This window comes from Mus pahari, chromosome 21 (assembly GCF_900095145.1).
Source record: "Mus pahari chromosome 21, PAHARI_EIJ_v1.1, whole genome shotgun sequence".
NCBI lineage: Eukaryota > Metazoa > Chordata > Mammalia > Rodentia > Muridae > Mus > Mus pahari.
The window spans coordinates 34428033-34445229 of NC_034610.1; the positions used below are offsets into that span (position 1 = coordinate 34428033).

Here is a 17197-nt window from a genome sequence, read left to right on the forward strand (position 1 = left end):
TGAGAGTCATTGAGCCAGTGCTATAGTTAAATGAAGTGGCCACAAAGTGATGGCCTATTTTCTTTTTCTTTTTTTAGCTTGGAAGCAATGATAATTGTAGTTTTCGGAAGTACTAATGATTTTTATTGAAGTAAATGAGGGAAGGGGGCCGGCCTCTCAGAAGATACTCTTTAAAATGCCTGGCAAGTGGTAAAGTCGTTATGCATTCACCCTGCCTCACACTTTTATTCCAGAATTAGTCTGTGAAATGATGAACTGTCACTTCCTAAATCTTCTGCAGATGTTGCTGTTGCTGGAGAAATGTCACTGGGAAAGATAAAGGACCATTATTCTAAAGAGTGTTTCAGGCTGACTGAATCGGGTCTGAAACATTATTGAAATGGGAAGATAAACTCAACTACTTTCAGGTAAAATAAAACTTAATTTAAACAAAAAAAGTAGTCCCCTCTGAATCATGGGCAAATGTCACTGACTCATTTTCAGTGGCATTTTATCCGTTAAGAGGGAGAGGACAGGACGAGCTTCTGAGTCCATCCCTGTCCCTGGAGCTCTACAGTTGAGGGCTACCTCCCCTGATATCTCCCCCCTGATAGTAACAGCTGAAGAGGAGGTCATTAACATTTTGGGAACACTGCAAACTGACAGTGTGTAATGTTATGACATTTCATCTCAGGACATTTAATCTCTTTTAATCAGTGTTTATGTTGGTGATACTTCACAGTTATTTGCCTTCACATAAAAATGGAATACTTCGGTCATGCCGTGAAGAAGGCTGATTTATTATTCACTGCAATTGCTGGCAGATCATTTTGCTCCTCTTTTTCATTTCTCTTCATTCTCCTCTAGGTCCCTCCCTCCTTTATTCTCCTTGTCTTTGACTTTTTTTTTTTTTTTGCTTTCATTTCTGCTCTTTTTGGAAACATTTTGAGTTTGTCTCTGATGATAGTCTCCCAGTTAGTGACTTGCTTTGCCATGTCTTAGGAAACGCCAAATGGAAAGTGTGGAAGAAAGACCATTTCACCTGAAATAACTGCTCATGGACCCATTGCCCCAGGTTAGAAAGGCATCCCACATGGCTTAGCCGGGTATGTTAATCTTTCTCCTGTCTTCTGTCCCCTCTTATTTACGACACCATTTTAAGTGTCTCTTCTCTGTTTCCCAGTTTTCTTCTCCATTTCCTATTTGATACTGGGTACTTTGTAATACTATTAAGCTACTTAGGATTCTCTTTCCTCCCTCCCAAAATGTTATAATAAGTGCATAACTGAGTAGTGATTATTTTAAATTACAGGAATAACATTCAGTTGTCTCTGAAGGATGTCATTTTCATTTTTGAGATTTATTAATAAGTGCTCTGTCTGTACATAGGCCTACATACCAGGGAAGGCATCAGATCTTGTTACAGATTCCCGTGAGCCACCTTGTGCTTTGTTTGAAATTGAACCCAGGGCTGCAGGAAGAGCAACTAGTGCTCTTAGATGCTGAGATATCTCTCCAGCCCCTGAAGGGTGTCTTAGGGTAATGTGTAAGTAACACACACTGAGCAGAAATCCTATTTCCAGTTTTGAATTGCAATTTTGTTCCAGAGTATCAGTGCGATTGCTCCCCCTGTGTTGCTAAGAAGAGGCAGTGAGGCAGTGGGGTGCAGCCCCAGGCAGTCAATAGTGAAAGTCACGGGTGAAAGACTGACAACTGAGAGTGTGCCCTGTTACTAAGATGTGGTCCTCGGGGTGCTGCATGTATGAAGTACAATGCTCTCTTCAGACTGTTTTCAATTTAGGTTATGTGGGATGTGACCTGTTGGTAAGTATGCCAAGCATAAGAAAGTTACTATAAATTTCAGTCTATCCACTAGATATGGTTTTCTTTACTTTTTAAAAAAATAGACGTAATTTCTTTTACAAATTTCTTGATTTAACAATAGGCCAAAAATGATCTCAGTGTAGGACATAGTTTCTCAAACTTAACTAGGCTGACCTTCAAGTCTGGTTTGGAGGGAACTATCCTATACATTGTAGAATTATCAGTTATAGAATTATCCAAATCCTCACTTTCTGTCCACTAGACCCAGTCTTCCATTGCTGGGTAATAACTGTTTCCCCAGTTATTTCTAGATGCCTCCCATAGAGAGAATCACTTGTTGCAATGCCCTATGTTTGCAGACTGGACTCTGTTTTCGGGGAGCTCCTCAAGTTCTGAGCAGTAGGCACAGAGGAAAGAAGGGGACGACCTATACTTGAAGTCCTTCTTCATCAACACTGAGACTTCGGCCCTGGTGCATCCTCCATGATTAGACCATAACCTTCATCAGCAACCTCTGCCATCTCTCGGGTACAACCTTCAGCTGCTTGTTATTTTTGGCAGGAAGGTGCTCTTTGAGGAGGCCTCAGCTTTGTGTCCATCCCAATCTTTGGAAACCCTGTTCAGCTATAGGTCCGTTGGGATGTCGCTGGTTCTGAGCTTTTCCTGGCAAGGGCTCAGCTCTGCCTCAGATTTCAGACTGTCCCTGGGAAGAACTTTCTACAGGACAGTGAGCTCAGGAGCCTGCATTTTTTCCCCCAACCTTGCTTTCCCCACAACTCTCCTGATTCTCCTGGTTCCCACAGTCTCAACCATTTTTATGAGTTGTGAAGACAAGGAGACGAGACTTTTTATCTGATTTTGCAAACATAATGGTTTGTGACCTAAACATTTTCCATTTCCAAAATTTTTCTCACTTGTCACTATTTTTACTATGTCACTTCACCAAAACAGTGACTCCAGTTAGGTGACAATGGGAAAAGGGGTATAAGAAAATGAGAGAAAAAAAAAGCTTTAGTTAAACCAATTTTATCCTTTAAACATGATTATTAAATCATTGCTTATTTATTCCATTGTTAGATTTCTACAAAATAGAAACCATGGTAAACCCAGAAGAAAAGGCAACCCAGTTCATCCCCAGTCTACAAATGAAGGAAGGGGCAGCCAATATTACTCCTCCCATTGACCAGACTGAAAGACAGCTAAGGAAGTATTAAATCACACTTCCGCATGTAGGCATGGACATGTCTTGAAACAACTGGCCTTGGGAGAGCAACTGAAGAAGAACGAACCATCCTGACTTCAGGTAGTCAACAGCCTGGATGCTCTCCTGGAATAAGTGAAGTAAGAGAAAGTCAGGCCAGAAATTAGTATTGAGGCTTCTCAAAAGGTTTGAAAGAGAAATACCACATGGCCCACCTATATCACCCCTTGGTGTATACCCAAAGGGTTCCATTTTCTACGGTGAGCATCCAAGCATATTCTTGTGAATTGCTCTCTACTTACAATAGAAGGAAATGGAACCAGTATAGAGATCCATCAATAGATGAATAGATAGTGAAAATGTAGTATACATACATGATAGAATTTCATTCAACTGTAGAGAAAATGGAGTCATTGCATGTGTAGGGAAGGGAATTAATATGGAAGGTACGATTTTTAAAGCTCACAGACAAGACAATAGATTTTAAAGCAAGACATACATACAACAGGGTAGGTGAAAATCTGGGATTCCAGGAGGGGAGGAGGGGGAGAAGTTAGATACGGAATAGAAATACACAGCTTACTAAGAAAGAGGTGAGAAAAATACTCCCCCAAATGGAAGCAGGCTAGTGAGCTGAGGAAAGAGCCCAATACAGCCGGCTGTAGTGTGTGGTCTTTTGTAGCCCCCACCTGCCCTCTATCAACTTTGTTTTGTGCGTACTTTGTTGCTTACCTGATGCCCAGATAAGGAAAGGTTTTGAGTTTCCCTTGGCAAGCTGTTTTTTTCCACATGTTAATCTGGATAAATTCTTTTTAAAGTTACTATTATTCTGTCATAACTCTTTCTCGAGAACTGTGGACCTAAAAACAATGTTTTTCAGGACATAGGACTTGTATAGCTATGGTCCTGTTTGTTCTCATGTCTTGTTTTGGGGGGATATGATCTCTTGAATTGTATAATTGTATATATATGTATGTATATATATTATACATATATGTATGTAATATATTATATACATATATTAAGGATGTGGTGAAATATTGGTAGAATAATTTAATTGGAAGTTAGTGTGAAATTGTGAGCATTGAGAACCAACAGTGTCAAATATATCTATAAGAAAACCAGAGCATGGAGTTACATTACTGAAAGACATAAACAATCTGTCTAAATGGAGTTTATCCTTGAATTATAGCTCAGGGTGGCTGTCATTGTAGCATCTTATGTGTTAGAAGTTCATATATATGACTCAATGTGAAGACATGCATAAGGTCAAAGTTGCCATTCATCCCTTTTATAAGTTACTTTATCATTGTTCTCTTCTGCATAAATCATCATAATCTTTGGTTATATTTTCCTGCTTTGTGTTTAATAATGTGTAGATGGCCAAAATTAATATTTTGTCCTGTTTTGCTATGTTTTACTCGGTTTTGGTTTACTGTCCAAGTCAGATGAGGGTCTAGGCTTGGAAGGAGTCTTTGCCCCCATTACTTCTTTCTATTTTGGAATTTCCCCCCATCTATTTCACCTGCTAAGAATGAGACAGAGGCAATGTTTACCATGGCTTAGCTTGAATGTCCATGCTGCAGTGAGCCTCCTCTTGGCCACTGTACACTGGTTAGAGCACATCTAACATGGTCTCCATGGCTTTTCTGTAAAAAGGACAGGCGATGCACCAGAACTGTAGAACACGGAAAGGTGGGTGGGATGGCTGGAACTTGGCTCAAGTTAGAAGAAAGAGGTAAAAATACAATTTCTTTTCTCCCTATCTTGGCGTCCAACTATGGCCACTGAATACACGGGTCAGTTATACCGACACTGAAAAAAATCATGTTTTAAAATTCAGCTATTTTGACCTTGACAGGGACCTTGACAGGGACTGGTTTCTGGCTTGAGCTAACACAGGCTCATGCACGCTATTGTAGGTAGCGGCTATGAGTTTACATCTGCCCCTGCTTTGCTTCATTCAGGATATGTCGTCCTCATGTAGGATAACTTTATTTCAAGTCTTTCTATGTGTGTGTGTGTATGTGTGTGTGTGTGTGTGTGCATGTGTGTGCATGTGTGTGTGTATGTATGTGTGTGTGTGCGTGCATGTGTGTTTATGTGTGTATGTGTGTGTGTGTGTATGTGTGTGTGTGTGCGTGCATGTGTGTGTATGTGTGTATGTGTGTGTGTGCGTGGGTGCATGTGTGTGTATGTGTGTGTGTATGTATATGTAATATGTATGATTTTGTATATTTGTCTATATGTCAGAAAGTGATTATGGAACAAGAATAAATTTTAGAAAGCTCTTCAGTGTTATTTATCCCCCAAATAAAACTGATTTAAGATGCATTTTCTTAACTAGAAGCCTAAAACACTTAATAGCCACTATGAACAAATATTTTGACAAAACATGGATTACTTAGCTCTATTTCTAAAAGCATTGCTCTTAAAAAATAAATGCTAAGTCCATTCCAAATATATATATATATATATATATATATATATATATATATGAACTAGCAGAGCTAGAGGATCGTTTCCTCAGTGAGGCCAGTGTCCATCAGGGTGACACTGTGCCCTGGGGCATAATAAGCTTCTGCGTCTTGAGAACCAAGGCTAAGCAATAGGACTATATTTAGACACTTGTCAAATCAGGGCTGAGGCAGTGATTAACCAAATGACATTTGACTAAGACTGGATGACCAGTTCTTTAAAATTTTAATTCTAGTATAAGTTAAAATGAATTTGGGCTAAATTAAAAGATTTAATTAATGTGACTACCTACTTATAAGTCAATTTGTACTATGTCATAAAAACACAAGTGCAATATATATATTTATGTATTTAAGAAATACATATGTATATATGTACATACACACATAGTCATAAACAGAGAAAAGATTTTTTAACAAACTCATTTTAAAAAACAACCTGTTTCAGTTAGGCTCTGGCAGAGCCTCTCAGGAGACATCCATATCCAGCTCCTGTCAGCAAGCACTTCTTGGCATCAGCGATATTGTCTGGGTTTGGTGGCTGCATATGGAATGGATCCCCAGGTGAGGCAGTCTCTGGATGGCCTTTCCTCCAGTTTCTGCTCCATTCTTTGTCCCTGTATTTCCTTTAGACAGGAGCAATTCTATGTTAAAATTTTGAGAAGGGTGAGTGGCCACATCCCTCAACTTGGGACCATGCCTAACCTCTGGATACAGGTTCTCTCTCCCCTTTGTTGATCCCCCCCACCCTACTTCAGAGCTCCCAGAAACTAAACTACCAACCAAATAATACACACAGAGGGACCCATGGCTCCAGACACACATGTAGCAAAGGATGGCCTTGTCTGGCATCAAAGGGAGGGGGGGCTCTTGGTCCTGTGAAGGCTTGATTCTCCAGCATGGGGGGGGGGTGTACAAAGGACACAGAGGTCAGGAAAGAGGAAAAGCGACTAGGCAAGAAGTTATAGCAGACATCAGGAGTAGCAGGGGTGAGAGAGAGAAGAACCTCCAGAAATGTTGCTTGACAATGCCATTGTTACATCTAATGCCTCTGTGCTAATTTTCTTAAAGCTTGCCAGCTCATGCAGGCTTCGTTCTTCATACGCTCCAATGTCTGCTGCTGCTTCTGTTCCTCCTGACGTCAGTCTCTAGCTCCTTCAGCCTTTCAGAATGAGCCAGACCAGGGAGTTTCCAGAATTTAAGCCTCAGAGTAGGACCTTATTCCTAACTCCCCCTTTTACAGCCCTCTGGCTTCTTAGACTGGATAGCTACCAAACATTGTATAACAACATTGCCTATTGCAAGCAGACAACTATTTTGGGGTTACCCACTCTTCAATGTTATAATTCAATCTAGGAAATCAGCAATATATATATAATGTTCCTTTTTCTCTAGGTCAGTGGTATCATGTGACCCTTTCACAGATATCCTATATATCAGATATTTACATTACAATTCATATCAGCAGCAAAATTATAGTTTTGAGGCAGCAACAAAAAAAATTTTTGGTTGAGGAACTGAATTAAAGCGTCACAGCATTAGGAAGGTTGGGCCCTACTGCTCTGGAGAATCCAGACTAGCACAGCTGAGTAGGATTTTGAGGACCTTAGGAACTCACAGGGAAACAGGACTTGGATTATTGTAGGCTTCCACACCAGGTGTCCTATAGGTGGGACTCCTGTGAGAGGGGTGGGAATCCAGGATGACTTAGGGAATCTTACGTGTGGTCTTTGTGTTATAGATTGTTCTGTGTTAATGAGCTAAAGTTTTCTTGGCCATCTGGTGCACTTTCAGTCAATTAACCATTTGTCTTTGTAAAGCACTAGTTAGCTCTTTTCTCCCAATTCAACATATACCTAGTGCTGTATTCTCTTATAAAGCTCTGAGTAATAAACTGAACTATGCACTATGCATAAGTGATATTGTGTTTCTTAGTTTTTCCACTGAACATTCTATCTAGAATCTAGTAGGTCTAACATGACATTCTCTTTGTTTCAAAATCACATTTCTCTGATTACTAATGGTTTAAGCATCTGTTTACATATTTTTGTGAAGCCTTTGGGTTTATTTAGCTGCAAATTGACCCACACATCTTTTTCTATATTTAAAAGTTGGGATTTCCATTTCAAATGAGAGAATTTTATGTACAGTCTGGATGGTTGTTTCCCTGTCATTTTAGACACATGAAATGTCTCTGACATATTTCTGCTAATTTTACCCTCAAAAATATTTCCTAATTTTGGTGTGACTGAATCTAATAACTGATGTTTTGTGAGAATCATTTGAAAGTTATTCCCTATCCCTAAGGCATAATATCTTCACTCTTTATGAGTCTCCTTGATTTATTTCTTTAATATTTCTGCATTCCATTTTGGCATGTAATAATGGTGTGGGTTTTCTCATTTATGAGCCGTTTTCCTATCATCCTTTGCTAAGCAGGATGATGAGTATCGCCATCTTTGTTATGAATTAAAACCTGAGATATGGCTATTTCACAGATCTTATGGTATGCAAGTCATTTTGTTTCTTTTTAAATTAATATCAGACAATTTTTAATATCACAGTCTTGTGGTTACTCTATATCCTTTACAGAGCATGTCGATATTCCCTGGAGTTATAATTCAAGACTGCTTTGAGACAAACAAATGTGGGTTATTTCTAAGATCACGGTCCAGTTTTTGGCAGATGAATAGATTAATGGAGATAGAATTAGCAGACACATTTAGTCTATTGCACTTCATAGCAGGGCACTGACATTTGGTAAAAATAACATTAAATTATTAAAGGCACTTTAGTTTTTGTGTTATAAGTTGTTAAATCATATGATTGAGAAGGTGCTATCTTATAGAAATTCTAGAATGTACCACAGTAATTCATGAATTTAAAGTTTGATGAAAGTGTTATATAGATTACCAAGCAGCTGAATTGGGGGAAAGAGTCTGACGAACATGGAAATTGAACAATACAGGCCAATGTTTATGTGACTAGAATTCCAAAGTGGTGAATTTATACCCCTATCTGTGGGCTAGCACCAGGTGACAATATCCAAATGTTGTAACAGCATCACACTGGCTGGGAGTGAGGAGAAATGCACAGAAAGGTCCTTGTGTCGTCAGATTTCATGTTCCTATTGCGCCAACTGAAGGCAGCAATCACCACACCTCTAACCAGGCAGGGGCTTCCCATGCTAATCATTGGATTATTTTTGATATCTTTTTGTGTTCATCTATGCGGGCCCATGCTTCCATGGTACATCTCTGAACCTCTCCTCACTCCAAGTGCTGCCTGAACCTTGAATCAGCCCCGTTTCTAATAAGCTCTGTTAAATTTATTTTACTTAAAATATTAAAAATGAATGGATTTGGGGACAAAGAGAAAGTACAAGGTAAGGGAGGAAGAGGAGGGGAAAGGGAAAGGGGGAGGGGGAGGGGAAAGGGAAAGGGGGAGGGGGAAAGGGAAGGGGAAGGGGAAGGGGAAGGGGAAGGGGAAGCAAATATGCTGAGAAGCACTGTAAAGTAGCATGGATCAACTAAGTATAAGCTTTGAAAAGAGACATATCTTTTGTGATACCACTCAGAAAACAAGGGGGAAAACAATAAATCTATCAGACTAAACTACATAGACTTCTTGACTTTTGACTTACCAAAGCACGAATTTCATTCAGTTCTAGCTATATATGTATAATACCAGACAACATGGGCAGAAAAACTTCAGCATGGGTGCCATATATTAAAGGCAGCCTCAAACCCACCAGGAGAATGGACACCTTCAGAATGCTGTAGCAAAGAGTAAAAATATAAAAATTAAAATATGAGAAAAAAATCCAGGAATAAACAAAACGATCTAGGGTCATCAGATTCTGTAATTGCTCCTTGGACATTTTATGTGGCAGTTGCTACTTCCTATTGCAAGGCCTAAGGTGATGTAAGCTCTGTTCTTTATTTCTTAAACATTTCCCAACATATCTATGTAGGCTTTGCTATTGTAATCATTTTATTTGAACCATCTGGGACAAAGCTTCTACTCCTGCCAGGATTTTGTTACTCATTTGTTCTGTGGCATCAATAGCTGTTTTCCCAACATCTAAAATAATGCTCTACACATTAGAAATAAATCAGAAACAAGGACAAGAATTCTTGATCACTAAATACTTGAAATTTTTATAACTTAAGGGTCAAAAGGTTTTGAGGAACACTGGGTAATTCTCATACAGATGTATAAATGGATATGTAGGAAGAAATTGCTAGAGAAGAAATCTGGGCCCTCATTCTCATCTCTAATAGTAATAGCTTCTTCAGAAGAGCATACCACTGAAAATCACCAAGTGGTTCCACCCCAGCAGCAGCAGGTCACTGGGCCACCTTACAAATTGAATGTTTACCTAAGGGTGGTACATCCGCCCACAGATTAGGAACAGCCAGAGACTAACAGACACATTCAACACTCTCTCTTCTTTTGGAGAATTAAGGGCAAACAATACAAGGGAAGTGTAATGAAGGATGCTCTTAAAAATGGCCCTGAAGTTCAGCAAAAGAGACTGAGATCATGACCCTCCCTGTGAGTACAGGAAAATAGTGAGTACTTCCTAGTTCAAACGTGAAGCAAATGACAAAGCATAGCCTTGTCAACATGAAAATCTCTTCAGATTCTTTCAATTAAAAACATTCTAACTCAGGGAACAGCAGGTAAAAATAAGCAGTGGCTGACAGTTACCCTTCAAAAGGGCACTTGACCTAGAGGACCCAGCCTATAGATGTTTCAAATCATAAGAAGACTCTGTGAATAAAAGTTCCCAGAAGAATGTCAAGTCCTCCACTGATCCTTCAGTGACTGTGAAGGGGTTGGAAGATTGCAGATCCAAAGTCTAGTGACATTCATCTGGGGCCATCTTTAGGTGCCTAAACACTATGCCTTGCCTACCTCTATGTCTTACCTAAGGTCCTGTATCTAAAAGATAAACCTTTTGAATGCACTAATTTAACAAAACTCTAACCTCCACCAACCAGAATGATAAGCATCCCAACAAAGAACATGGAGGCTATAACTGAAGGGTGTCCACTTGGCTTTTACTATTGTACTTGATGCATCTCCTAACGTGTTTAAGAGCTACCTGGACACAGGACTTTTCTTTTTGTTACTATATAAACTTCATCAATCTGTAACCACCTTGGAACATGGTATTTGGGGTCGTCTAAATATGTGTTCCTCTTCCATGACCACTTAACCTTTGCTTCAGAATGACCTACTCCAGGGTCTCTAGTTTCTAGGAACATATGTGAGCTGTGAGGTAGTCCTTTTTTATATTATTAGATATTTTCTTCATTTACATTTCAAATGCTATTCCCAAAGTCCCCTATAGCCTCCCCCCCACCCTTGCTCCCCCTTGATGAAGAAATAAGCAGAAGATGTTAAGACTAAAGCAAAGCAGAGATAACAAGTTGGAGGGACTAAGAGAGAGCCAAATCACCAAATGGATACAGGGATTACCTAAATAAGATAACAACTGGATAAACAACAGCAACTTTAGATTTTAAGTGAACTCCAATTCCCTAATTCCATTCCTATCTCTTCCAGACTCTGCAATTTGTTTAGGAAGAGCCTCATCCCCACCTCATTTTTATACATATATTTACAAAAAATACTCTCTCTGAGGTTCTAGTTCATACACGTAGAAGACTGTAGCTTCTGGCTCCCAGACACATTCTTTTGGATGCATTCATCAAGGGGTGTTTAGTATGGGAGGAATGTAAGGATGTCATTTATCTTGATTGTGTCCCAAAGCCCTTCACAGAATATTTTCTTGAAGATGCTTTTACAAAAAGTGAGCTCAAATTGCCTTGAAAATTGGCTGATGAACAACAGGAAAGCAAATAGACCTCTTTCTAAAACAGCACCTGAAATGATAAAGGGATTTCTGTCCTTTCTTTTTCAGTCCTCCCACATTCTCAAAAACTACCTGAAAGTAATTTTTCTTCTCCCAGCTACAAAGTAATTTAAACTTAAAACATGTTCCACACCGAGTTTGGTACTCTGGGTTGCAGTGGCCATATTGCAAGACAAAATGAAGGCCTTCTTTCTGTGTTTGTAGTCTGACATATTGGGATTCTTGGCTTCTCTGTTCTATATGGAAATTACAGGACCAATTTTTAAATATGGGTAATTCTAGAAGATTTGTGTGAGGATTTGTATATGCTCACCCTATGGAGTAACATGATTAGAAGGTGTGGTCCTGTTGGAGTAGTGTCATAGTGGGGGTGGGCTATAAGACCATCATCCTAGCTGTCTGTAAACCATTCTTCCACTAGTAGCCTTCAGATGAAGATACAGAACTCTCAGCTCTTCCTACACCATGCCTGCCTGGATGCTGCCATGCTCCCACCTTGATGATGGACTGAACCTCTGAATCTGTAATGCAGCCCCAAATAAATCTTGTCTTTATAAGGCTTGCATTGGTCATGGTGTCTGTTCACAGCAGTAAAAGTCTAAGACAATTTGGGAGTTTTTTTTAAGCTATGAGATACAGACTCCCATTTATCAAGGATGTTAGGGTCCTCTATGGAGGGAGCTGAGTGAGATGCACCGGTGCCATAACATGTATGAGGAACTGGAGAGGAGAGCTTGTGTGACATCACTCCCAGCTGGCCTCCTTCTTCTCTTTCCTCCTTAATCCGTCTTCCTATCATAACCTTAGAAAAGCACATTGGAATTGTATTACATCTTTAACACTTTTCAGAGGTTTCCCATTGCACTTTGAAAATAATTCAGAAATTTTCTTATGTTGTCCATCATCGCTGACCAACACTAAGGTACCTGGCATACCATCAGAACTCTTGCTTTAAGGATGGGAAAGAATGAAAGACTGATAAGTGGGTATATACACAGTTTAAATTGACTATATAATATTAACTGCTGAATTCTGTTATTTTGTAATTGTATCTGGAAATTCCTCTTTTCAGACAGTCATAGGGATGTGAATCGAAATGGTTTTACAGTATGAACTTTAAAATATCAGGCTGTGGGCTGGCAAGATGGCACTTTGGTTAAGGGCACCTGTCCCCAAGCTTGACAACCTGAGTTCAACACCAAGACCCACTTGGTAGAAGGGGAAATCCTAGTCCTTCAAGTTATCTGTGATCTCCACACATGTATAATGGTATATGTTCATGTATGCATATTCACATACACAGAAAACCAATCAATGAAGTATAATAAAAAGTAAAACTTCAGGCTGTGTCTTCAGGAAATGAATCAAATTATGTCGAAACAAGAATGCGTTTGTTTTAGCCACATTTTACATTCTGGGCTAGTCCATAGGACTCTGCAAATGGTATTGTGTGACTGTTCAGAAGATGCCGAAGAACTTCCTCATACATTAGAAATATGTAATCTTTAGGACCTTGAAGGTAAGATATAGGCTTTATGCATTTCAAACAGAAAAAATCCATATTTATTGGTGTAATAAAACTCTAAAATAATTGTATGTTAAACATGTTCTTAATTTGGAGTGATTCCAGTTCACAAACGTAGATTAATACATCAATCTAAGTCAATTATCTTTAAAAGTCAATTATCAAATGACTCCTATTTATTTTTTTATTTTAACAGAAGCTATATTTATACGCAGTCATTCATTTTTTAAATAAGACTCTTGTTCCTGGAGAAAACGAGCATTCTCTTCACCACAATCTCACCAGCCATTGGTTGCCCATCCCTCTTCATCTAGAGTGAGACCTTGTGACGTGTTTGTTCCCTGTCCATGTTGGCATGTTGCTTGGCCCAGTTAAGTTATCTCAATGGTGCAATAGTCATACTTTTATCTTGGCATTGCCAACAGCTGTCTAATTGGATTTAAGTTTCAAACAATAGGAGAAGATTCATGTCTGGTACTGTAAACCTAGCCAACTGTCCACAGCTGATGAGGTCATAGACCCTAGAGGAAAACTTGCTATTGCCATTTTTCTAAATCAATGTCATGTTTAACTGCATTTCACATCTATCTTCATGCCTGCAGATAGATTTTGCTTTCACCCCTTACTAAATAATCTTCCTTACAAAAGACTTAAAAAGCCACTGTCTTACTAGTTTTAGATACAACAGCTTTCAAGTATAAGAGAAAGAAAAAGAAAAATAAATAAATAAATAAATTTTATCCTTACATAATGTAAGATATATCTGTAATTTCTCACTTTTCTCTCAAAAATATAGAAATTTAGGCTTCTGATGAATATGATAAAAGAAATTTGACCTTTTATTGGTAGATGCTTATACAAAGAAAAGCAAGACTCTTATTTGAAATCACATCCCATGATGATGACAGAGGACTCTAAGAGGGACATAAATAACCCCTTTAAAGAAATACAGGAGAACACAGGTCACATACCTCATTGTCAAAAACAAACACTACCTCAGAGTAAAGGGCTTGAAAACAAACTTCTAAGCAAGTGGTCCCAAGAAACAAGTGGGAGTAGCTATTCTAATACTGAATAAAATCGACTTTCAATCAAAAGGTATCAAAAAGGATGAGGAATGACACTTCATACCCATCAAAGGAAAAGTCTTCCAAGAAGAACTCTCAATTTTAAACATCTATGATCCAAATGCAAGGGCACCCACATTCATAAAAGTAACTTTACTAAAGCTAAAAGCACACATTGCACCTCACACAATAATTGTGTTGAACTTCAACACCCCACTATCATAAATGGATAGATCAGGAAAACAGAAACTAAACAGAGACACAGAGAAACTAACAGAAGTTATGGACCAAATGGATTTAACAGATATCTACCGAACATTTTATCCTAAGTCAAAAGAATATACCTTTTTCTCAGCACCTCATGGTACCTTCTCCAAAACTGACCATATAATTGGTCACAAAACAGACCTCAACAGATATAAGAAGACTGAAATAATTCCATGCCTCCTATCAGATCTCTATAGATTAAGGCTGGTCTTCAGTAGCAACAAAGACAACAGAAATTCCACATATACATGGAAGCTGAACAACACTCTACTCAATGATAAATTGGTCAAGGAGGGAATAATGAAAGAAATTAAAGACATTTTAGAATTTAATGAAAATGAAAACTTATGGGACACAAAGAAAGCAGTACAAAGAGGAAAATTCATACCTCTGAGTGCCCCCAAAAAGAAACTGGAGAGAGGATACACTAGCAGTTTAACAACACACCTGAAAGCTCTAGAAACAAATATACCCAAGAGGAATAAATGGCAGTAAATAATCAAACTTGAGGCTGAAATTAACTAAGTAGAAACAAAAAGAATTATGCAAAAGAATCAGCAACCCTGGAGCTGGTTCTTTGAAAAAATCAATAGGATAGATATGCCCTTAGCCAGACTATCCAGAGGACACAGAGACAGTATCCAAATTAACAAAATCAGAAATGAAAAGGGAGATATAACAAGAGAAACTGATGAAATTCAAAACATCGTCAGATCCTACTACAAAAGCCTATANTCAACACAACTGGAAAATCTGGATGAAATGGACAATTTTCTAGACAGATACCAGGTACCAAAGTTAAATCAGGATCAGATAAAACATTTAAACTGTCCCATAACACCTATACAAATAGAAGCAGTCATTAAAAATCTCCCAACCAAAGAAAGCCCAGGACCAGATGGGTTTAGTGCAGAATTCTATCAGACCTTCAAAGAAGTCTAATACCAATACTCTTCAAACTATTCCACAAAATAGAAACAGAAGGAAGACTATCCAGTTCATTCTATGGAGCCACAATTATGCCACAGAAAGACCAACACAGAAAAAGAACTTCAGACCAATTTCCCTTATGAATATCAATGCAAAAATACTCAATAAATTTTTTGCTAACCTAATCCAAGAACACATCAAAACGATCATTCACCATGATCAAGTAGGCTGCATCTCAGGGATGCAGGGATGGTTCAATATACGGAAATCCATCAGTGTAATCCACTACATAAACAATCTCAAAGAAAAAATCCACATGATCATTTCATTAGATGCTGAAAAAACATTTGTCAATATTCAACATTCCTTCATGTTAAAAGTCTTGTAAGATTAGGAATTCAAGGCCCATACCTAAACATAGTAAAAGCAATATACAGCAAACCAGTAGCCAACACTGAACTAAACAGAGAGAAAGTTGAAGCAATCCCACTAATATCAGGCACTAGACAAGGCTGCTCAATCTCTCCATATTTATTCAATATAGTACTAGAATTTCTAGCTAGAGCAATTAGAGAACAAAACCATGTCAAAGGGATACAAATTGGAAAGGAAGAAGTCAAACTATAACTATTTGCAGATGATATGGTAGTAAACTTAAGTGATCCCCAAAACTCCACCAGAGAACTTGTACAGCTGATAAACAACCTCAGCAAAGTGGCCAGATATAAAATTTAACTCAAACAAATTAGTACCCTTCCTATATTCAAAGGATAAACAGATTGAGAAGGAAATTAGGGAAATAACACCCTTCACAATATTCACAAACAATATAAAGTATCTCTGTGTGACTCTAACCAAACAAATGAAAGATCTGTATGACAAGAAGTTCGAGTCCCTGAAGAAAGAAAGACCTTAGAAGACGGAAAGATCTCCCATGCTCATGGATTGACAGGATTAATACAGCAAAAGTGGCCATCTTGTCAAAAGCAATCTACAGATTCAATGCAATTCCCACCAAAATTCCAACTCAGTTCTTGATAGAAAGCAATTTTCAAATTCATCTGGAATAACAAAAAACTCAGGATAGTGGAAACTATTCTCAAAAATAAAAGAACTTTTGGGGAAGTGAGTATCCCAGACCTCAAGCTGTACTACAGAGCAATAGTGATAAAAACTGCATGGTATTGGTACAGTGACAGGAAGGTAGGTCAATGAAATAGAATTGAAGACCCAGAAATAAACCCACACACCTATGGTCACTTGATCTTTGACAAAGGCACTCTAAAACCATCTAGTAGAAAAGAGACCGCATTTTCAACAAATGGTACTGGTTCAATTGGCAGTTAGCATGCAGAAGAATGAAAATCAATCCATTCTTATCTCCTTGTACACCACTCAATTCCAAGTGGATCAAGAACCTCCACATAAAACCAGACACTAAAACTAATAGAAAAGAAAGTAGGGAAGAGCCTTGACCACATGGACACAGGGGAGAATTTCCTGAATAGAACACCAATAGTTTATGCTCTAAGATCAAGAATTGACAAGTGGGACTTCATAAAATTACAAAGCTTCTTTAAGGCAATGGACACTTACAATGGGACAAAACAGCAACCAACAGATTGGAAAAAGAATCTTTTCCAACCCCACATCCTATAGAGGGCTACTATCTAATATACACAAAGAACTCAAGAAGTTAGACTCTAGAGAATGAAATAACCCTGTTAACAATGGCATACATAGCTAAACAAAGAATTCTCAGCTGAGGAATATCTAATGGCTGAGAAGCACCTAAAGAAATGTTCAACATCTTTAGTCATCAGGTAAATGCAAATCAAAACAACCCTGAGATTCCACCTCACACCAGTCAGAATGGCTAAGATCAAAACCTCAGGTGAGGATGTGGAGAAAGAGGAACACTCCTCCATTGCTGGTGAAATTTCAAGTTGGTATAACCACTCTGGAAATGAGTTTGGAGGTTCCTCAGAAAATTGGACATAGTACTACCTGAGGACCCAGCTGTACCATTCTTGGGCATATACC

General features: G+C 38.5%; 1 long non-coding RNA gene across 1 annotated transcript; it reads left to right on the forward strand.

Moving 5' to 3' along the window:
* Nucleotides 1–291: 291 nt before the first annotated feature.
* Nucleotides 292–3714, forward strand: LOC115062797. The gene is made up of 4 exons (XR_003842722.1): nt 292–407; nt 982–1085; nt 2163–2331; nt 2881–3714. It is a non-coding gene; the product is annotated as an uncharacterized LOC115062797 (long non-coding RNA).
* Nucleotides 3715–17197: the final 13483 nt, after the last annotated feature.